This window comes from Hyperolius riggenbachi, chromosome 10 (genome assembly GCF_040937935.1).
Source record: "Hyperolius riggenbachi isolate aHypRig1 chromosome 10, aHypRig1.pri, whole genome shotgun sequence".
NCBI lineage: Eukaryota > Metazoa > Chordata > Amphibia > Anura > Hyperoliidae > Hyperolius > Hyperolius riggenbachi.
The window spans coordinates 22434798-22457934 of record NC_090655.1 but is presented as its reverse complement, the minus strand read 5'-3'; the positions used below and the strand labels follow the sequence as shown (position 1 = coordinate 22457934).

The 23137-nt window shown below is 43.7% G+C and overlaps 1 protein-coding gene across 4 annotated transcripts in view; it reads left to right on the top strand.

Annotated features, from left to right (window-relative positions):
• Positions 1 to 23137, top strand: part of STK32C (serine/threonine kinase 32C) — a 375239-nt gene that overhangs the window by 275146 nt on the left and 76956 nt on the right. The window contains exon 1 of one of the 4 annotated variants that reach the window (XM_068258164.1): positions 7965 to 8011. The exons of the other annotated variants lie outside the window; for them this stretch is intronic. The gene's annotated coding sequence lies outside the window, so the exon portion shown is untranslated. Of the gene's footprint in view, positions 1 to 7964; positions 8012 to 23137 lie in introns of those variants that run through there. 4 annotated transcript variants of the gene reach the window in all.

Sequence of the window (23137 nt, the reverse complement as noted above, 5' to 3'; positions counted from 1 at the left end):
ATGTGGGTATAGGGTCACTGGCACTACCATCCCTTGTGCTTTAGGATGTGGGTACAGGGTCACTGGCACTGCCATACCTTGTCCTTTAGAATGTGTGGAGGGGGTCACTGGCACTGCCATGCCTTGTGCTTTAGGAGGTGGGTATGGGGTCACTGGCACTGCCATCCCTTGTGCTTTAGGATGTGGGTATGGGGTCACTGGCACTGCCATCCCGTGTGCTTTAGGATGTGGGTACTGGGTCACTGGCACTGCCATCCCGTGTGCTTTAGGATGTGGGTACGGGGTCACTGGCACTGCCATCCCTTGTGCTTTAGGATGTGGGTACGGGGTCACTGGCACTGGCACTGCCATCCCTTGTGCTTTAGGATGTGGGTACGGGGTCACTGGCACTGTCATTACTCCTACTTACATAAAATTAAAAATAAATAAAATAATGCATTAACTCCTTTCCCCTCCCCTCTCCCATAACTACCGAAATAAAACTCTTTTAATAAAAAAGCATCAAAAACACTGAATCCTTAAGGTAACTATTTATATGTACATAACAAGGGTATATTGCTGGTATTTTTGCTAATAATGATTTGTAATTAGTGACGGACGCAAAACTAAAAAAATACACCATTATTTCTCCATAAAATATTGTTGCCATACATTGTACTAGTGACATATTTTAAATGTTGTAATAATTAGGACAAATGGGCAAATAAAATGTGGGTTTAATGCACAATAGCACGTTTTTTATTTTAAAACTGCAATGGCCGAAAACTGAGAAATTCTCTTTTTTCATTTTTTTTTCTTATAATTCATGTTAAAATGTACTTGAATAAAACAATTCTTAGGAAAACGTACCACCCAAGGAAAGTCTACATGGTGGCGAAAAAAAAACAAGATATAGATAATTTTGTTGTGATAAGTAATGATAAGGTTATTGGCAAATGAATGAGAGGAGCGCTGAAAAGTAAAAATAGCTCTGGTCTGTAAGGGGGGAAAAAAACCCTCAGTGGTGAACTGGTTAATGAAGATGCTAGCATGGCTTTCTATTGTAAAAAATAAACAGATATTCAGCTTAGCTTTTGTAAGACTGTCTCTGTTATGATTTACTGAATATGCTATCCTTTTACTTTATTTACCCTGCTATAGATCTACTATATTGTAAGCATTATCTTTGTATTCTGTTACATTTACTGCTATTTATGCCACACAGTCTTGAGATGAAATTTGTGCTCTGCATGTAAGCCGCACATCGCCGCTCAATAGATAAAAGCCTTGTTGAGATAACGTAATTGTATGTTCTGTGTATGCCTCCGTACAATGGCCTCATCTGCAGTAAGTGCCACGTGTGAAAAGCAATGTACTAATCTTGTCAAGGCCATTCACGGCACATCACTGTAAAGAGGTCTCTTGTCTGCAGGAGAGAGGTGGCTGTTGTCAGTGGGGAAGAACATAGCTATATAGTAAAGGTGCATACACACATCAGACTATAGTCTTTGGAAAATGAAAGATCACAGACCAATCTTACCACCCTTCATGTAGTATGAGAGCCGTACTCTACACAGTCTTTTCTATGGAGCTGAACTCCACATCATGGGGACCCGTGGAGACACTGTACTGGTAGGATCCTATTCACTTGTTGTTGACCTCACTCTTAATCCCTATACTATTCTCATACAGTCTGCATCTCACTCTATTGACTTTACTACTTGTTCACAAACTGTGATCACTATGTGATTGATTTCTGGTTCTGTCAGGTTCTACACTACTATTTCAGGGGGTTCCCCCCTTCCTGGTGTTATCACACTCTTCTCCCCCATTTCATATTATGCAATTGTAATATTTATTCATGCTATTTGCACATGTATGTAATAATGTTTGGTTTTATAGGTGTCACAATATTGATACACGGTCAGTGCCACGTTTATGCTGTTTTGAGGCTCTTCAATATTAACACTAGCACTTTGTAATTCCTCCGGTTCTCCGACATTGTGGGTTTATACATTGTCCCCCACCATATTTTAATGGTTTTTAATGTTTGTATTTTCAATAAAGGATGATATATTGCTTACTGATATAGCTGTTTTGGTGCGGTTTCTTTGAGGTCATTGCTTTTTGCTTTTGGTATAATTACTGTATTTTTGACCGTTCTGCACATTACAGACCCACCCCGTGTTTATACATATAGGGTGGCGTATTGATTGTAGGGGATGGTGCTCCCCGTATTGCTTTTTGCTTAATGACATTTCTAACATGTCCAATCTCCAAAAATCGAAAAACCGGTCGGATTTTTCGTTCGGAAAAGTAAAGCTCTCGATTTTTCAGGACAATCCATCGAAAATTATCGAATTGGCAACAAATTGGATCTTGTATGGTGCGTGGCAACCTTTAGACTATCCTAGACTCGCATGTGTCCCTGTTGATCCAGAGGAAAGTGAAATGTGTAACTGATGTTGAGCTTCATCAAAATCAATAGCCGATAACTCCTTTCACATGAGAAATCTTTACCTTTTCTCAAATAGATCAGGGGGCTCTGTATGGCTGATATTGTGGTGAAACCCCTCCCATAATGTGATGTCATGGCCTAGGTCCTGACAATTCGCTGTCTGTGATTCTTGTTGCATTGTGGGAAATAATGGCGGTTTCCAACTGCCAAGTAACCAGAATCTCCTTTTGTGCATATGTATATCTAAAAAAAAAAAATACCTTTTGGCCTATCACATTGTTAGTGGGTATGGTTATAGATAATGGTAGTTGGTGTTGACTATTTTTTTTTCATGTCTGCCAGTAGTAAAGATGACCAGCAGGCTCATTGTAGAGGAAACATGAACAAATGGAATGGCAAATGTCAATCATTTTTTGATATCACTTCTATTTTCAACTTCTTATTTTGCAATGTATTGTTTCGTTTTTCCCCCCTACTACTATTTTTCTTTAAAGTTCCTCTTTCCCATGAGATTAAATTAAAAAAGGAACCTTTCTGTACAGTTATCAGTACAGAAGGTATTTATACAATACAATAACCTTTCTATAGCGCTTTTCTCCAATAGGACTCAAAGCGCTTAGGCTCTCTCAGATTCAGTAATTCGTAGTAGGATGAAGTATTCACACAACAAAAGTTATATTTCTGCAAATGCCAAACTGAACAGGTGGGTTTTCAGTCTGGATTTAAACACCTCTAGAGATGGAGCTGTCCTGATCTGTTGAGGTAAGGAGTTCCAAAACGTAGGGGCAGCATGACAGAAGGCTCTGGGACCAACAGTTTCCAAGTGGACTCTGGGTATGACTAGATTATTAGAACCTGTGGATCTGAGAATGCGGGGATTGCTATGCAGCTGCAACATTTCTTTCATGTATCCAGGGCCCATATACAGGCTAGGGTTACAGGAAATGGAAAAATATATATCCAGATGAAGGTGATTGATGAGGCATCCTTTTGTGTAACCCAGCTGTACAGATGGATCATTTGTTTAATACGATAATTCCCTGTGGGGGACATTCACCAAGGCACCCATGTGAGAGCGCTGGCATATAGTGGGACGTTCCTGATCATCTGCAATGGATTTCCGATGGAAGGTGTGCCAAAAAAATAGGAGCAGAAATAAGAAGTTCTAAGATGCACTTCTTATTTGTGTGCAATTGTCAGAGCTGAAGAAATGTTTATTTACACAACAAAAGCCCAACTAGGCTGTGCGTCATCAGTGAACACCGACACCGAGGCAGGTATTATGTCAGGCTGTAGAGACAGCTGAAAAGCTGACATGAGTCATGCAGCAAAACTGAATGAGATCCTTTATGCACAATTTACTCTTTTGTCAATTTCAGAACATAGTCAAGCGAAAAATTAACACAAAACAGGCATGAAAAACATGAACATAAATAAACCTCAAGTTTATTTCATAATGCCCCAATATCATCATTCCGTGTCTATTCTTTCTGGAAGCGATATGCTAGAAATCACTGGACCCCAAGGCTTGAGCTTCCATAGCATCAATCTGGGCAACTGCCCAGGGCCCCAAGTGCCTTAGGGGCCCGACAAGTCAGGGAATTTAGAGGTCACAAGTTTATTGCCAGTATAGGATGGAAATGTAAGTGGCCCTGTGTTCCTTTTTAGCCCAGGGCCCCATTTTGCCTAAAACCGCCGCCCCCCCCCCCCCCCCCCCCAGCAAAACTTTTTATGCCCTCCTTCACCCAAGTTACCAATATTAACCACTTAGCAACTTCTGCCACGCTTTTCTATGTCTTGTTTACAAACACCTATAAACACATGTAAATATCTGGTTCTGTTTTCTATTTTAAGAAAACTGTGTACGTATAGCCATCTTGTGGCCAAAAAGTAAAACTACTTCCAAATACACCATTATTCACTTACCATAGGAACATTAAAGAGAACCCGAGGTGGGATTTAATTATGTTAGTGGGGCACAGAGGCTGGTTGTGCACACTAAGACCAGCCTTTGTTGCCCCATGGTGTGCCTCCAGGACCCCCCTGCGCGCCGCTATACCCCCCGCAGTGCAGCGTGTCGACAGCACAATGTTTATCTCTACCTGTCTGTTAGCGCCACTCCCCCGCCTCCTCCGTATCGGCGCTACCCGCCCACGTCACTTCCCTGTAATCAGCGGGAGGGATGGGACGCGGGCGGGTAGCGCCGATACACAGGAGGCGGGGGAGTGGCGCTAACAGACAGGCAGAGGTAAACATTGTGCTGGCGACATGCTGTGATTCGCCAGCACTGCGGAGGGGATAGCGGCGCGCAGGGGGGTCCTGGAGGCACACCATGGGGCAACAGAGGCTGGTCTTAGTGTGCACAACCAGCCTCTGTGCCCCACTAGCATAATTAAATCCCACCTTGGGTTCTCTTTAAATACATTTTCATTATTTTTGAAACTCCTTCACCCCTAAACCAAAATAAAATATTATCACCGTACATTGCACTAGGGACACAATTTAAACATTGTAATAACCGGGACAAATGGGCAAATAAAAAGTGTCTGCTTTATCTACAATAGCACATTTTATTTTTAAACTACAATGGCTGAAAGCTGAGAAAATGGTGATTTTTTTTTCCATTTTTTTCTTCTTCCCTGTCAGATGCAAATAAAATAATATAATTCTTTGCATAAAGTATTGCCCAAAGAAATCCTCGTTTTTCCCGCAAAAAAATAATAAATAGATCATTTCAGTGTGATAATTAGTGATAAAGTTATTACCAAATGGATGGGAAGAGCTTTTGAAGGGGAAAAACCTGTGGTGGAGAAGTGGTTAAAGTGAACCAGAGGCTACATGTGACATGAGATAAACGTGTATGAACGGTGCAAAACGTGTTAGTAGCCAGGTTGTTTTTCTTTTCTTGCTGCCTAAAAGAGTTCATTTTCTGGCATGCAAGTGGCTGCTTCGCTCGTCGGTACCTTTTGGGAATATAGTAAGCCTCAGTGATAAGCAAGTTACAGCCATAAAGGTTTTTCTGGCAGAACACAACATCTGAAGGCAGGGGAGAGATGGCAAAAAGGTCAATAGTTCATGTATTTTAACTCTGGGACTCTTTATAGACTGCCATTGAGCAGAGACAATAAAACAGTGAATCCACTTTGTAATTGTTTAAGTATAAAATAAAACCATGGGATATGCGAAAAAAAAAATTAGGAGTAGGAGGGCAGATCCAATTATTTTATCTCATGAGTTAATTTCCTCTTCGGGTTTACTTTAAGAAGTCTGTGCAACCGACCCCCTGCACTCCCCGAGGATATTAGTATTAAGGAGCCATTGGGACCCTCGTCACCCTGATATCCATAAGGGAATCTTGCAGGTTCCCCAATACCAGTATCGGGCAACCTGTGTTCTCCCCAGATGCAAGTATTAGGTGTTCTATCAGCCCATAAGTATTGGAATTAGGAAATCTTTGTACCTACCCCTCATGTCCAGATATTAGGTATTTCTCACTTTCAAGCTTTATTAGCAAGAGGAAAACATAAACAAACATAAACTTCAAACATTGCAGCATATCTGGTTGCAACCAGGTATTAAAAAATCAGTTAACACAGTAGCAAGGTACAGCATATTAAAAAGATCAAGATATGCAGGTGACGCAGTAAGCCCAACAGAGAAAGAAAATGAACTATATTTCAGAAAGTGATACTTCAAAAACAGTTTAGTTCAGAGCATCTGAAATGCAGACTTATAATCTTGTGAGTCATGGTCATTCGTTCCAAACAGCCCAAACTCTGACATTTAGGTCCATCCTATCCTGGGCCGTAAGAACGATCTCCTTCATGTGGTATTAGGTATTTCTGTATTCATTGGTATTCATGTATTCAATTTTGACTGCAAATTTAAAGTGTACATGTAGGGAGAAAAAAAGGGATAAATAGAGGTAAGCCGTTCCAGCGATGTCTCCTTGGCAAAACCATTGAGAAGCCCTTGTTGACGACTTGCGCATGCGCAAGTACCACAGTAACAAGGTGAACAGAGGCGCCAAAAGGTTAAAATACGGTAACATTTTTAAAACCTGGAAGTGGCGGGGGTGGTCCCTTACCCACTCCAAAGGCCACAACAAGGGAACATGTTAAGGTATAACACACAATTTATTTATACACTCGACAAAGTTTGCAACGTGTTGCACGGCGGGACCCCGCTTCATCAGGAAGTTGAGAAAGGAGTACACAGCTAAAGCCGTCCAGCTCTAAGAGTGCCTCTGTGTGTGGGGACAAGCTTTTGAGGTCTCATCGCTGCAACTGCAAGGTGGAGGGAGACAGAGAAAACCTCTGGAGTGGGGTTGATTGGAACAGCCAAATTCCAATCTCTTCGAAATTCGGTGTTCCACTGGCGAAAATCGGAACACGAAATTTGCCTGTATTCATGTTCCGAAGGCATTTTCTATTGAAGTCAATGGCGCTGAATTCTGCAGTTAATAGCCAGCATGCTATCGTCACCTAATTTGCTGTGTATGTTAGGAGGATCAATAAGGAGCATGGTGTAGGAGAAAAAACATTTGAGAAAAGACCAGTTTTTGAGAAAATCAATTTTTAAGTTTATCAGGATTTTTTTATTTTTTTAAACTGGATAAAATGACTTTTTTTCTGCAGTACACTGTGCTGTATACACTTTGTATACTATTGGACGAGACCTCGTTTCTGAAGCCAATTTTCACTTGGCAGAGCGGAACGCAGTACTCGGAACAGAGTCATTTATGTTTTTTGCAATTTTGCTCGGAACAGCCAAATTCTAAGGCAAAAATGTACCGATTTCGACAGCTCATCCCTACTTGGATCCAGAGTCTTCCATATCCCCAGGTAAGTATCGGACTTTTTCTTTTTATATCCTCTTAGGTTTACTTTAACCCTTTAGCAAATTATTTAATGGCTTGCAAGTCCAATTTGTTTTAGCACATAGTTTTATTTCTTGTTTGTTACATTTACTTGCTACTAATTAGGACTGCTGCAGTGTGTCGCTGCATCGCTGCAACTGCAAGGTGGAGGGAGACAGAGAAAACCTCTGGAGTGGGGTTGATTGGAACAGCCAAATTCCAATCTCTTCGAAATTCGGTGTTCCACTGGCGAAAATCGGAACACGAAATTTGCCTGTATTCATGTTCCGAAGGCATTTTCTATTGAAGTCAATGGCGCTGAATTCTGCAGTTAATAGCCAGCATGCTATCGTCACCTAATTTGCTGTGTATGTTAGGAGGATCAATAAGGAGCATGGTGTAGGAGAAAAAACATTTGAGAAAAGACCAGTTTTTGAGAAAATCAATTTTTAAGTTTATCAGGATTTTTTTATTTTTTTAAACTGGATAAAATGACTTTTTTTCTGCAGTACACTGTGCTGTATACACTTTGTATACTATTGGACGAGACCTCGTTTCTGAAGCCAATTTTCACTTGGCAGAGCGGAACGCAGTACTCGGAACAGAGTCATTTATGTTTTTTGCAATTTTGCTCGGAACAGCCAAATTCTAAGGCAAAAATGTACCGATTTCGACAGCTCATCCCTACTTGGATCCAGAGTCTTCCATATCCCCAGGTAAGTATCGGACTTTTTCTTTTTATATCCTCTTAGGTTTACTTTAACCCTTTAGCAAATTATTTAATGGCTTGCAAGTCCAATTTGTTTTAGCACATAGTTTTATTTCTTGTTTGTTACATTTACTTGCTACTAATTAGGACTGCTGCAGTGTGTATTTATGGCCACTTGTCACTAGGGGGCAGTGTGAGACACTAACCCCTTCTATATCCTCTGCTAGCAGAGAGATATCAAAGCATTCCAAGGATTTACAGCATGACGAGTTCTGCTCAAAAGCAGTGCACTTATCTCAAACCAGATAACTCTCTTGAAGCTGATAATTGGTTACTGCAAACTGTATTCAAAAATGTCAGGAGGTGCGGTTGATTGGCCCGAGGTGCGTACAGTCACAGGATTCCTGCCTGCTTGTCAGAGTGCCGCCTTAACCTTCCCCTCTCTCTTCTACATGTGGATTATCGCATTTTGTTTTGAATGTCTGCAATGTTTGCATCTGAGGATTTAATAAATATTTCATATTACCCAGCAGGTATTAATTAGCATCCATTCCGCATTCATGCTATGTAGCGTTTGGAATTACTTTGATTATTTTTACCAGTTTCGTGTTATAGTATAGTATAGTTCATGTAGAGCAGCTATAGTAGGTTTTTCTTTTCTTTTTTTTTTTTACACATATTAAACATAATCAGTTAATGTTTACCCAGAAGACCTTAATTAAGCCATATTTTAATAGAATTTCCTGTAAACACAGTGTGTCACCAATTTGAACTTTATTAGGACAACCTTACAACACCTTGATACCCGATAACCTTCTCCCTGGAAAGTTCCCTGGTTCCCTTACCTTAGGGCTGGTTCAGACGGACGTCTGCGTGGCGTCGCGTTTGGGGGCGTTGCGGCGGCTGGGCGATCAGGCTTTCAGTAGCCTTCGCGTCGCGTTCCGATGCAGTCGCGTTTTTCTTCCCCTAGGGGGACATTAGCCGTCGCGGTTGGCCGCCCCCTGGAAGCTACATGTCGCTTCCAGGGGCAGCTCAAATGCTAGCGAAAATTAGGACCCGAACTCCGCGATCGTGTAAAGGCACGCAAAAGATCGGTGTAAATGCTCCCATTCACTTGAATGGGACCGTTTACCGCAACGTTCCGAACGCTTGTGGTAAGCGCTCCGTAAGCGTCCGTCTGGACCAGCCCTTATGCTAGGAACACACCATACAAGTTTCTGTTAGATTTACATGCCAATATGTTGGGAAAAATCTGTCTAGCAGGTAAATCTAACAGGAAATCTAACAGAAAATTGTAAGGTGTGTACCTAGCAGTAGAGAAAACCTGAAGTGAAAATAAACTGATTAGATAAACAATTGTATCTATAGTGCTAATCCTAAATAGACTAAAGTGGACCTGAACTCTTGCCCAGGACAGAAGGAAAACACAGAGAAATGCACCTGTATGTATTTAGAGAGTTTAGCCTGGATAATCCCCCCTCATCTGTGACTAATTACAACTGTAATTTGAGTCATCAGCTGTCAGTGACCGCCGCAGCCGACAATCAGGCGTGTGTACGGCACCCGATCAACACCGGCGCTCAACCTGTGAGCAAACCGTTAGACGGATATACTCAACCACAGCTGCGTCGTTCTCCCTTGTCCACCCCCCCCCCCCCCCCCCCCGCACAGCAACACAGCGGGCCGTCGGTTACAAAGCTCACACACGTGTGCAGCCCGGCCCAGCGATGTCGTCCAAGGGGATTAGCTCCTGATGGGGGACATGAGTTTGGCATCTGTACGAGCCCTTAGACCAAGGGGTAGATTTTTTTATTTTTAGACTCTTTAAATTCTTGTACCATTGAAATAGTATTTTGCATGTGTTTTCCTTTGGGAAAGTCTGTGGGGAAATTATGTACACAACAGTCTGAATCGCCTTTTCCCATTTAGTCATATATTTACAGTATGTTTAATAACATCTCTGTCGTCTGGATTTTAATACATAAGCATACACTCACCTAAAGGGATTATTACTAACACCTGTTCAATTTCTCATTAATGCAGTTATCTAATCAACCAAACACATGGCAGTTGCTTCAATGCATTTAGGGGTGTGGTCCTGGTCAAGTCAATCTCCTGAACTCCAAACTGAATGTCAGAATGGGAAAGAAAGGTGATATAAGCAATTTTGAGCGTGGCGTGGTTGTTGGTGCCAGACGGGCCGGTATTTCACAATCTGCTCAGTTACTGGGATTTTCACGCACAACTATTTCTAGGGTTTACAAAAAATGGTGTGAAAAGGGAAAAACATCCAGTATGCGGCAGTCCTGTGGGCGAAAACGCCTTGTTGATGCTAGAGGTCAGATGAGAATGGGCCGACTGATTCAAGCTGATAGAAGAGCAACTTTGACTGACATAACCACTCGTTAAAACCGAGGTATGCAGCAAAGCATTTGTGAAGCCACAACACGCACAACCTTGAGGTGGATGGGCTACAACAGCAGAAGACCCCGCCCTGGGTACCACTAATCTCCACTACAAATAGGAAAAAGAAACTACAATTTGCACAAGCTCAAAATTGGACAGTTGAAGACTGGAAAAATGTTGCCTGGTCTGATAGTCAGAATTTGGCGTAAACAGAATGAGAAAATGGATCCATCATGCCTTGTTACCACTGTGCAGGCTGGTGGTGGTGGTGGTGGTGTATGGTGTGGGGGATGTTTTCTTGACACACTTTAGGCCCCTTAGTGCCAATTGGGCATCGGTTAAATGCCAGGGGCTACCTGAGCATTGTTTCTGACCATGTCCATCCCTTCATGACCACCATGTACCCATCCTCTGATGGCCACTTCCAGCAGGATAATGCACCATGTCACAAAGCTCGAATCATTTCAAATTGGTTTCTTGAACAGGACAATGAGTTCACTGTACTAAAATGGCCCCCACAGCCACCAGATCTCAACCCAATAGAGCATCTTTGGGATGTGATATAACGGGAGCTTCATGCCCTGGATGTGCATCCCATTAATCTCCACCAACTGCAAGATGCTATCCTATCAATATGGGCCAAAATTTCTAAAGAATGCTTTCAGCACCTTGTTGAATCAATGCCATTTAGAATTAAGGCAGTTCTGAAGGCGAAAGGGGGTCAAACATCGTATTAGTTTGGTGTTCCTAATAATCCTTTAGGCTACCCGCCCGCGTCACTTCCCTCCAATCAGCATTAGAAACTCTTCCTATATCTATATAGTGGCTGGATAGTGTACTGGTTAAGGGCTCTGCCTTTGACATGGGAGATCAGGGTTCGAATCCTGGCTAGGTCAAGTACCTATTCAGTAAGGAGTTCAAGGCAAGACTCCCTAACACTGCAGGGTGGCCTCTTGAGCGCGTCCCTGTGGCTTGCAGCTCTTGAGCGCTTGAGTCCAACAGGAGAAAAGCGCTATACAAATGTTCGCATTATTATTATTATTATTATTATTATATTGGTGCGTATTAGCATGTAGCCCTGCTCTTCTAGTAAAGCTTAGCCTAGGCTTTTTAGCTGTGCAGAATTCTCCTCCCAGAGCATGCTGGGAGACCAGATCAGGCTTTGTTTTCACTAGCTTTTACATTTTCGAAACAGACATTCCACAGAGCTACATCTGACAGGACTAAAGATGTTGTCACATGGGAGACATTTCAGAATTTGAAGAGATTGTGAAGTGTTTAAAAAAAAAAAAAACATACTTAGTAAAGGAAAGGGAAGACTCTGGGTCCTATAGAGCATTCCTGTTCCTCCTACAGTCCTCGTGTCTCACCACTGGCTCCTCCCATGGGTCGGAGACTGCTCTGTGCCGTTTCAGAAGTCTTTGGGGTGACCGCTCCGTACTGCGCATATGCAAGCACGCTCTCTACTCACGCATGCACAGTACAGAGCCGCCTGTCTTCAAGAGCACTCGGGCTCCCAAAAACTTCCGAAACCTCTCGCAGGAGCGTATAGGCACAGATGCACTGGAAACCTAGACCTTACCCACCATGAACCTACAAACCCCCGACAAACCGCACCACAAGTGTGCAGGCTGGCCCAGCTGTCACTTGCCCTTACTTCCCTTGCTTGTCATAGGTAGCTACAGGTGTCTCTTAGCATTCGACAGCCAGAGGCACCCTCAGTATTAAATGGCTTGTGATGCCCCCAACTGAAGGGAGATCTCATCAGTGGAATGCCAAGAACTGGGTGTGTAACCTCTAATTTATGCTTTGCCCTGGACTCTTTATAGGAAAGGAGGGAGGAAAGCATTAGGGGAGGGGCGTGAGCCGCCCTTACATCATCAGGCGCCTGTAGGCTTGTGCCTACAGTGCCTTATGGTAAATCCGGCCCTGCCTAGCGCCTCCCCTTTTCTTGGGTGAGTACAGGTTTTTTTTTCTTGTTTTATTTTATTTCATTTTAAATGCTTCAAGCTCACTTTAACCACTTTACCCCCACAGGTGCGGATATCTCCGTACTTTTTTCCACCCTGTCAACACCAGGGACGGAGATATCCGCACCTCCCGCTTGCTCGTGCGCGCGCTCCCACACTCATGTGCGCTGTCGCCCGGAGATCCATGAACGGGAAAAAACGTTCCCGTTCGTTGATCTAAGCCCCCACAATGATCGGCTACTCCTATGAGAAGCAGCGCGATCATTGTGAAAAAAAAAAAACAACTTTTCAAGCCTCATAAGACTTCCTGCAAGCGTACTTCCTATACTTGCAGGTCGCATAAACAAAACGTTGCTGTGGCCATCTTGTGGCCAAATAGTAAAACCACACCCTAAAGCATTTTTCATATACAAATACATTACTTTTACACTAAAAATTAACTCATTACCTCCCACACTCCCCAATTTGTATTTTTTTTGGTCATTAAAAAAATTACAATTAAAAAAAATACATAAATAGCTACCTTAGGGGCTGAACTTTTTAAATAATTATGTCAAGAGGGTATAACACTGTTACTTTATAAACTATGGGCTTGTAATTGTATGTACGCAAAACTGAAAAAAATGCACCTTTATTTCCAAATAAAATATTGGCGCCAAACATTGTGATAGGGACATAATTTAAATGGTGTAATAACCGGGACAAATGGGCAAATTTTCATGGGTTTTAATTACAGTAGCATGCATTATTTAAAAACTATAATAGCCGAAAGCTGAAAAATAATGAATTTTTCCCACATTTTTTCCTATTTTCCCATTAAAACACATTTAGAATAAAATAATTCTTGGCATAATGTCCCACCTAAAGAAAGCCTAATTGGTGGCGAAAAAAACAAGATATAGTTCATTTCATTGCGATAAGTAATGATAAAGTTATAGACGAATGAATGGAAGGAGCGCTGAAAGGTGAAAATTGCTCTGGTGCTCAAGGGGTAAAACCTCTCAGTGGTGAAGTGGTTAAATTGCGGCGAAAAAAGATTTTACTTCAGGCAATTTTATTTGTTGCGTTATTTTTACGACAGTCCCTCTTTAAGCTCCAATTAATGAAATCAAGGTGATGGTCTATAATTCCCCCTCTTTTTTCGAGCTGTGAGAGTAATTACATAACTAATAACGTTCAATAAGCTTCAATCTGCCACCAAGTCATTGCTCTGCCAGTATTGCTGTGGCGGGGAACATACTGTACAGGGCATATGGCATTATTAGACGGGGGAGTGTTGCAGCTCTCCTCCTGTACTGCAAGTGTGTTTTTTTTTTTTTTTTTCCTTTTTGTTGTTTTTATCTTCTTCCAGTTGCAGAATAATGCCGGTTGTTAAATTTAATGTCGGTTAGAGGAATTGTAACCCTGTGGAACACAATCTTGAACTGCATAAGGCCCCGTTTCCACTATCGCGAATCCGCATGCGTCTTGCGTATGCAGATTCGCATAGACAATATAAGTGAATGGGCCTGTTTCCACTTATGCGTCTGCGGGAGCGTTTTATTGTGCAGAGAAAATCTGCACGGAACACCCTGCAGAATTCGCCTGCGTGTGGAATGCAGGCGAATCGCACACAATGTATTTAATAGGGAAATCGCATGCGTTTTCCCCATGCGTTTTTTGCCGCGAATTCGCATGCGAATTCGCATAGGTACCAATGTAAATTCACACAGGCAGTGACATGGTTAAAATCGCATATACCCTCACCTAGGCGAATTCGCATGCGAATTCGCGGCAAAAAACGCATGCGGAATCGCATCCGCATGCGATTTCATCAGCGGTGGAATCCAGGCGATTCTGCACCGCAATAGTGGAAACGAGCCCTTAAGGTTGTTCTCCATTATGCAGCTGTAAAATCATATATCTGTTCGATGCGCTTTAATCTATAAGCCCTGAATTATTTATCAGAGAGGAATAGTATAGGGGTGAAGCAGGAGTCACCGCGGATAAGTATAGAGATACAGAATCAATGGGGAAACTGCTATATGCGAAATGCGTGGGCCGCCAGGATGTCGTCTCAGTCTGATCTCCAGAATGGAAATGTTAGCAGAGGGGCCGGATTGTAGAGATTGCTGAAAGAAAAAGGAACTCATCCCCAGCAGTCAATCAAACCGCAGCTCTGCTGCTGGGAAATGCCAGTGGGCCTCCCTTGTTTGGACACGTGGCCGCTGTGGGCTGCTGAAATGGGTGCTCGACTCCTGGCAAAAGGCTGGATCAGGTGACCTTCAGTATAGATCCTGACTGGAGTTTAGACACAAGTGACTGGCTGGAAATCTAGCCACTGTATCCGCTGCTGGCGGAGTGCTGCTTTAAAACTGAATGAAAGTGAAATTTTATGGATGCCTTAAAGAGTACCTGTAACTAGAGAAGCTTCCCTTGTCTTCCTACGCCCCTCTGTTCCCACACTGGGACCCTTTTATTGTTTGCAGTCACGCCCCCCCCCCCCCTCCGTATACGAGCGCAGCCACACCGCCCGGGGTCAAAGTACATGCCCGAGTGTCATACTCAATCTCCTGGTTCCAGCTGGCGTTCTCAGGCACATGTCATTATGCACGCGTGCTCCTGAGGGACTGCCCGTGTCTTTACAGCTTTATGGCAGCCACTTCGGGGTGATTCACGTAGGGTGCACACGCACACAATGTTGACAGTGCATGCGAACGGAATTACGCAAGTGCACACGGAAGTCAATGGAATACGCGTGCGCTGGCGTGCTTTTCTGCGCATGTGTGGTGTCTGTATCCGGGGCCAAACCGAATTAGGATCCTTCTAAAAGGGCTCCAGACCACAAGCACAGTGCTGTTCATTCTGACAGCTTGGGTTTGCCTGTACCAGGTGAATCCTTGCTCTGCTGAGCCTGCTTCCTAGTCTGATTTCCCCTTGTGACTTTTGGCTTGTGACCTCGACTCTGCTGTGGAGAACAGAAGAGTCTAGGTCACAAGCCAAAAGTCACAACGGGAAATCAGACTAGGAAGCAGGCTCAGCAGAGCAACCTCGGTCGCCCTGATCTCGGTTAGTGACCTCGACCTCCGCAACTCTCCGCCTGCCCCGACCTTGGCTTCTGACCTCGACTGCTGTTATCTGCCTGCCCCGCCCTCAGCTTGTGACCTCGACTGCTGTTATCTGCCTGCCCCGCCCTCGGCTTGTGACCTCGACTGCTGTTATCTGCCTGCCCGCCCTCGGCTTGTGACCTCGACTGCTGTTATCTGCCTGCCCCGCCCTCGGCTTGTGACCTCGACTGCTGTTATCCGCCTGCCCCGCCCTCGGCTTGTGTACCTTGACCACGCTTCTTTCTGTTGTCTCCGGTGCTCCTTCTCCTTCTCTGGGTGGCTGGATAGTGTACAAGGGCTCTACCTCTGATACAGGCGACCTGGGTTTGAATCTCGGCTCTGCCTGTTCAGTAAGCCTGCACCTATTCAGTAGGAGACCTTAGGCAAGTCTCCCTAACACTACGACTGCCTATAGAGCGCGTCCCAGTGGCTGCAGCTCTGGCGCTTTGAGTCCGCCAAGAGAAAAGCGCTATATAAATGTTCTGTGTTTTTCTCCATATCTCCATATTGTAGCATCGCCTGTTCTCCTTGGTTACAAGTGGGGCAATCCCAGGGGACATGACTTAGTGGCCACCAGGCAGCAAAGTACTCCGCTGCCCACTAGGGATAGCGGCCCATCATCCCTTATGGGGTGCTTTGGTGAAGGCCCGTGGCCACTTCCATGCCCTGGGAGAGCCCACGCCCTACCACCTGTGACTGGGTCAACAGAGATCGCTCCTGATACTAATCCTAACACTGAGGAGCACAGTCCTGATCTTATTAGACAAACCCTTTCTTTAGGGGGGGGGGGGGACTGGAGGATAGCGACAGAAGCCTCTATAGGATCCAGAGGCTTTCCATTTCTTAGGGAAGTATGTCTTTTTTTTAACCCAAGATTTCCCTTGTGTACTATTTAAAAATGGAAATGTAACCCAGGATTGAAATCTTTACCTTTTTTCAAGTGGATCATTAGGGGGGTCTGTATGGCTGATATTGTGGTGAAACCCCTCCCACAGTGTGATGTCATAACCATGGTCCTGACAGTGAACCTCATTGCATTGTGGGCAATAACTGCTTTTTACAACTGTCAAGCAAGCAGCATCTCCATTTGTGTGTAGAATTTGCAGTAACAAACATTCGGTACAGATCACCTGGCGGAACTAAAGTTGTCCACACCACTGATATGTAAATCATGGAGTGGAAAGATGTTACAATAGGCAAACCTTGACTAAATGATCTATAAATTAATATTGTAAACAATAAGCAGTTTTATTCATTGTTTTCACTACAGTTCCTCTGTAAGTCTCTGCAATCAGTTGTATAATACCACCCCATTGATAAATGATGCAGCCTGTTGGGAGTGGGTGTGTCCAGCACTACTAGGAACTCATCATCGCTTCACTGCCTTGCACCATCATGTAGCTGGTTTTTTGAGGCTTTGGCATTCACACTAGAAGTGATTTTCTGAGCGTTTTGCGATTGATCAGCGTTTTTTAAAATTGCTCCCATTCACTTTCATTAAAATTGTGGAAAAAATCAGCACGATTTTCACATACGCGATCGCGAAATCGCAGCAATTTTTCCTCGATTTTTACCACGATTTTAAAGACTCTGTATAAAAAAAAAAATCTTCTGGGGTTATTCACCTAGAGAGGGGGAATCCGTAAGGTGGCCACTAACGGTCCAATTTCTAGCAAAAAATCATTTCGAGCGATCAGAAATTCTGATCGGATTGGTTGTAAATAATCCCTCTTGATGGGCGCAATCGATTACGAACGATTATAAAAACAATCGTCCGATTGAATTTTCGTCTAACCAAAATTTGGATTTTCTTGTTGGTTGAGAGAGATAGGAAGCAAAGATTGGTTCGTTGATGGTGTAGTGAACGATTTCACTTCCGATCAGAATTTCTGAATGCTCAAACGATTTTTCGCTAGAAATTGGATCATTAGTGGCCACTTTTGGGGTCCCAATGAGGCTTCCCCCATACCTGTAGCTGCAGGCAGTCCAGCGCTGGCTTCCCTGAAGCGTCCCGTAATCCTCCCTCAACAAGCCTGACTTGCGCAAATGTTTACCATTTACCTTGCCGGTAGAGGTGAGCGTAATGACTTAATTACGATTTCGCGAAATTTCGCGTTATTAGTGTAAGTACGATTATGGGCGTAAGTACATAATCGTAATGAAGAAGGATTTCGCGAAATTCTGCGTAAGCGTAATTTTCGCGTAGCTTTCGCATTACAGTGGGTATCGCGAAATTACGTTTGCCTTGCATGCAACCGTTTGTAAGCGTAGTTACAAAACATAATTTCGCGATAGTTCATATTACTGTAAGCGTTCATTTTCGCGTAGTTTTCGCGTTACGGTGGGTATCGCGAAATTACGTTTGCCTTGCATGCAAACGTTTGTAAGCGTAGTCTATAGCAATGACTGAAATAAAGCAAAATGCTAGAAAAGGCAAAGAAATTGTGTATATAAGTTCTGCAATGTGCGCTCTCTCACTCCTTCTCCTACAGAAACAACAACCCACAAAGTGAAACTAACATGGCTGCCAGATTATATACTAGGAGGGTGGGTCAAACTACAATTGGTTGTTTAGGATGTATCTCAAAAGAAGCCTGTAATATGATTGGACAATCTCCAATACCCAGACATTTTCCTGTGTCTAGTAATTACTATTATAAACGAAATTACTTTCATTTTCAAAATTAAAATGTATTTCTTTTTATAGCTAACAAGTAATTACGAAATTACGAAAAAATGCGAAATTACGTTATGGTTTAACGCGAAATTACGGTATAGTTGTACGTTAAATTACGTTATGAACGAAACGCGAAATTACGCGCTGAAAATTACGCTTACGGTATTATCAATTATTATTTTAATGGCAATTACGCTACCATAATTTCGCGCTGTAATAGCAAATTTTGCATGCGTAATTATAGTAACGCGAAATTTCGAAAATTTCGGCTCAACCCTACTTGCCGGGGTTCCAGCGCAGGCGCAGTAGCAGCTCGTTCTTCGAGGAAGGTGGAAATAGCCGAACCCGATTGGATCTACTCTACTGCGCAGGCACATGAGGACTTGCGGCTGCGTAGTAGAGCGGATCAATCGGATTCAGCTATTTCCATCTTATCCCGAAGGGAGATCCGCTAGTACACCTGTTCTGGATCTCGGGAGGGAAATATTTACATCGCTGCACAACGGAGGGACAGAAAAGAACGGGGGAATCCTCGTTAGGATCCGGAGGCTTCCCACTCATGAGGTAAGTACCCCCCAGGGGACTTGTTCTTCATTACAGGTTTTCTTTAATGAAAGTGAATGGGAGCGATTTTAAAAATCAATCGCAAAAAGCTCAGAAAATCACTTCTAGTGTGAATGGGCCCTGAAAGTTATTGAAAAGGTATTTATAGGGGTGTGAGAGACTAAACGTTTATATTATTTTACATTTCCCTAGAATACAGCCTTAAAGTGCACCGGAACTCTTGCACAGGGCAGAAGGAGAACAAAGAGAAATGCACCCTGTATGTATTTAGAGCGTTTAACCTGTCTAATCCCCCCTCATCTGTGACTAATCACAAGTGTAATTTGATCTCTCAGCAGTGTCAGCTCAGGAATCTCTGCTGCCAGGCAGAGCAGCTAATTTGTAAACACAGGATGTTAACCCTATGTCTGCTTCCATGAAAGCAGGATGTCGACACTGCAGATTTATGGCAGGATTTGTATTAGCTGTAACAAAGAAATGGTTTTCTTTAAGGTTATTATGCTGGTGCTTATATTTTACAGCAGAGAGGACATTCTGAGTTCGGATCCACTTTAATTAATTTCTAACTTACACCCACTGCTCCTTTTAGCTGGCAAATGGATTCTTAGTCCGCAGGGCCATCTCTCCTTTTATATACAGGTAGTCCCCGGTTAACGAACGAGATAGGGACTGTAGGTTGGTTCTTAACCTGGATCTGTTCTTACGTTGGAACATTGTCATCTCTGTCCCCTGTGCCTCCAGTGTCCCCCTCTGTGTCACCTCTGCCCTCTGTACCTGCTTATACAAGTTTAAACGCCATTTTTTTCTTAGATTTTTTTTTTTAGCGATTTTCTTAAAAACTACAGGTCCAATTTAAAAAGTTTTTTTTTTTACTTGTTCCCATGGAAACACATAATCTTCGCCGTTCGTATCGGCAGGTCGTTTGTAAGTCGGGCGTTCGTAAGTCGGCGTAAGTCGGGGACTACCTGTATTCAAAACTGAGACAGGAAACTGACATTTTGGTTGTTTCGTTTTAAAGTTTTACATCATTTCTTACAATGCAAAGCAGTAGTATTGAGGGAGATCTGGGAAGATGAATTAGCAAGTTGGGTTTATTCCTTGAGCACAGGTTTAATTTTCAGCGAGCCGCTCCCATTCGCCTCCTTTCTTTTACCTGCGTCTCCACACTTTGTTCGGGAACAATCGTCTTGTCAGCACTATTCACTGGGAAGGGCTCTGAGCTGCGCTCGTATTGTAGCGCACAGATAATCGTCGGAGAAAGCTCTATAATTTACGCCTCACTTGCCACCATGCAGGTCAATGAAACCGAGCAGCAAGGAATGTTCTGGCGCAGCCTAGGACTTTCCGCCGCGGATATTTGGGAATTTGCATATTGCTCATCGACGCTCTCAAAGTAATCTGCCAAACTGATGAAATTCAATGAGGTGCATCTTTCTGAGCACAAACTCATTTTACTTTACAATTTCCACTGAAAAGAAAAAAACACCCTAGAGTGTTAAAATACCGCGCCGCATCCATAAATAGACCTTTCGTTTCCCGTAAAGCGTAAATGTATAAATAATCTCTTTCTTCTGCTGGGTCTGTGGGGAAATATTAAGAGTCGGCTGGCTCGGCGACGGTTGGGGCTTTCTTGTCTGTAAAGATTTTGTACTTGTGTTTGCGTTTGAACTGATGTCTGCACATTAATGTTGTTCCATTATTCTCCTCGAGGCTTCAGCTCCCGGGATATAGATCTCTGTGCTGCTAGAGGGAGCGCCGGGGTGGTTTCTTGTCTGCTGGGAGCTCAGGTTACCTAGAACCAAAGCCAGGTGATTTGGGTGCTGCGGCATAGCTGGAGGTCATGGGGTCCTGCAGCAAAACTTTCATGGGCACTGATAGTCAGAGGGTGGAGGTACACAAGAAAGTTATTGGTAAATACATTAAAGTGTAACTGTTGGGCATAAAGTCAAAAATCAATTCTTTTTTTTTATCTGGTAAACAAGTAATAAGCATGCTAACCAGGCAATCCAAAGGTTAAAAATACTAATACTTTTCTTCTTTATAAATGATCATTCCCCAGTTTACCTGACTCTTTATTTGGTACATTGCCGCAAAAAGGAAGTTGCAGGGCATGCTGGGTTGTCCTTTTCTGCTTCTCTACTTTCCCCTCAGACTTAACTAATGCAGCCTGATTGGCTGAAGCCCCTTTCCCTCCTGTTTTCCCCTCCCACACCTCTGTTACTTTCTGATTGGCCAATATTTCTCATGCTGAGACAATGCACTTTCTATAGTGAAGGCTGAGCTATGCATACACAATCAGGCAGAGGAGAGTAAGGGAGGAAATGACATCAGGATTAGCTTCAAAATAGCCACAGTTAAAATGGGAAATGCTCTTTTTTTACTATAGAAAAATCAGTGAAATCAAAACATGGACAGCATAATACATATTTTAAGTAGTAGTAGTATTTATCTACTTATATATGTGTTGTTTTTTTCTGAGATAGTATGGCTGACAGTTCCTCTTTACGTGCCTCCTGTGCTCCAGGACCCTATTGCAGCTGCTATGGTTGTTGCTACGCTCCTGTTTGGATGCTATATTAAAATGGGCACCACATTGACCTAAGTGTTAACCTGGGCCGGTGTAAGCCACGCATGGGCCCCAGGGCTTATGTAACTTCGGGGGGCCCCTACTTCCCAAAGCAAAGTTAGCCCCCATAGCCCCCCACTCCACCAGACCCCCCAGGTGGTCTCCTGCTGACTTCTCCCCGTGGCCCCCGCATGTTCTGTAGCTGAGCTGCCTTGTAGTAACTCACCTGTCCCGGCGTCTGCTCTGTTCCAATCTCCGTCTTCAGCCCCACTGCCCGCGTCCTCTTTATCTAGTGTAAATGTGTGTAACTAACATGCGCCAGGCATACAGAAGACACAGGCAGCAGGGCTGAAGACGGAGATTGGAACGGAACAGACAGCTGAGTGCAGTGTTGTCCCCAGAATTTTTTTCCAGCCGGGTGGCATGAAAAAGTAGTGGGGTGGGGCGAGATGAGAGAATGCAGGACCAGAGCTTCTCTGCACAACTCTGCTTACAGCATAGGGGGAGGTGAGCCGATGACAGCCGGGTGCTCACCAAAAGTAGCCGGCAGCTCAGCTACATGCAGGGGCTATGGGGAGACAACTTGAGGGGTGAGTCCGGCGACGCAAGGGCCTCTAGAGTGGTCGGGGCCCTGGGGTAATTTCCCCCTTTGCATCATTGGCAGTGGTGGCCCTGATGCTAACTGCGGCTATCATGGCACCCAGGGGGTACTTTTGGCTCCAGGGAGAACACAATAAATATCAGATTTAGGCTGCCAACGCCACAGGGCTGTAGAGTCGATACAAAACTCCTCCCCCTCTGTTTATAAAACCACAGACTCCCTTTCCAGGTACCCAAAAAATGCTCCAACTTCACAGCCCTGCATCGCCAGTTAATTAATGTGAGGGAGGGAGTTTTTAGCAGTAAAGGGCGGCGGTAATATCATCTGGCATTGCGGCACGGTTATGGTAGGTTACTGTTAAGGTGGCCACACAGGATACAATAAAATGATCCGATTTTTCAGCAATTCGATAAAAACGATCGTATCTGTCGAAAAAATCGAAAGCTTTTTTTTTTTTTCATTTGACTGAAAAATCCGATCGGATTTCCCGTTTTTTTCGATTTATATCGATCTGGAATGCCAGATATTTATCTTCAATCTCTACTAAAGATTGTATGTTGTGTGTTGGATTGTCAATTTATTAATATACACACCCTAGCAATTTTCTCAGAGCTTCCAATCATTTTTATCATAATTGGGGAAAAATTTAACATACATGTGTGGTACATTGGTCACATTTTTAAAATGTTACAATCCGTCAGAAAAATTGATTGCAATTCTTAAATTGAACAGATATTTAAAAAATTGTATGGTGTGTGGCCACCTTTAGGCATTCATCGAGGGAGGAGTGTAAGAATAGGATTGGTTTCGTTGTGATTATCAGCGGCTATTGGGGAGGGGTGTAAGTTGGTTAGGGTTAGGCATTGGCAGGGGACTTGGTTAGGCATCGACCAGGAGGTCGGTAAGGGTTCTTTTACACTGAATGGGCTTGATTTACTAAATGTAGCCAGGGCCGGATTTGTACTCTTTACTGCCCAAGACCACTGTCAGTAGTCGCCACCCCTTCAGTATAGCTAGCCAGATGACCCCGCCCCCTCTAGTAGAGGCAGCCAGATGGCCCTTCCCACTCCCTCCAGCCCTCCATTATAGGTATCCTGATGGCCTCTCCTCCATCCTTCTAGCATAAGTATAGGTTGCAAGGTAACACTTCCTCCTAGTATAGCCTGCGGCCCACCCGCCCTTGATCCTGTGGTTCCCTAGGCCATGGCCTGTATAGCCTTGGCTTAAATCCGGCCCTGAATGTAGCAGGGCTGTGTGGCTCTC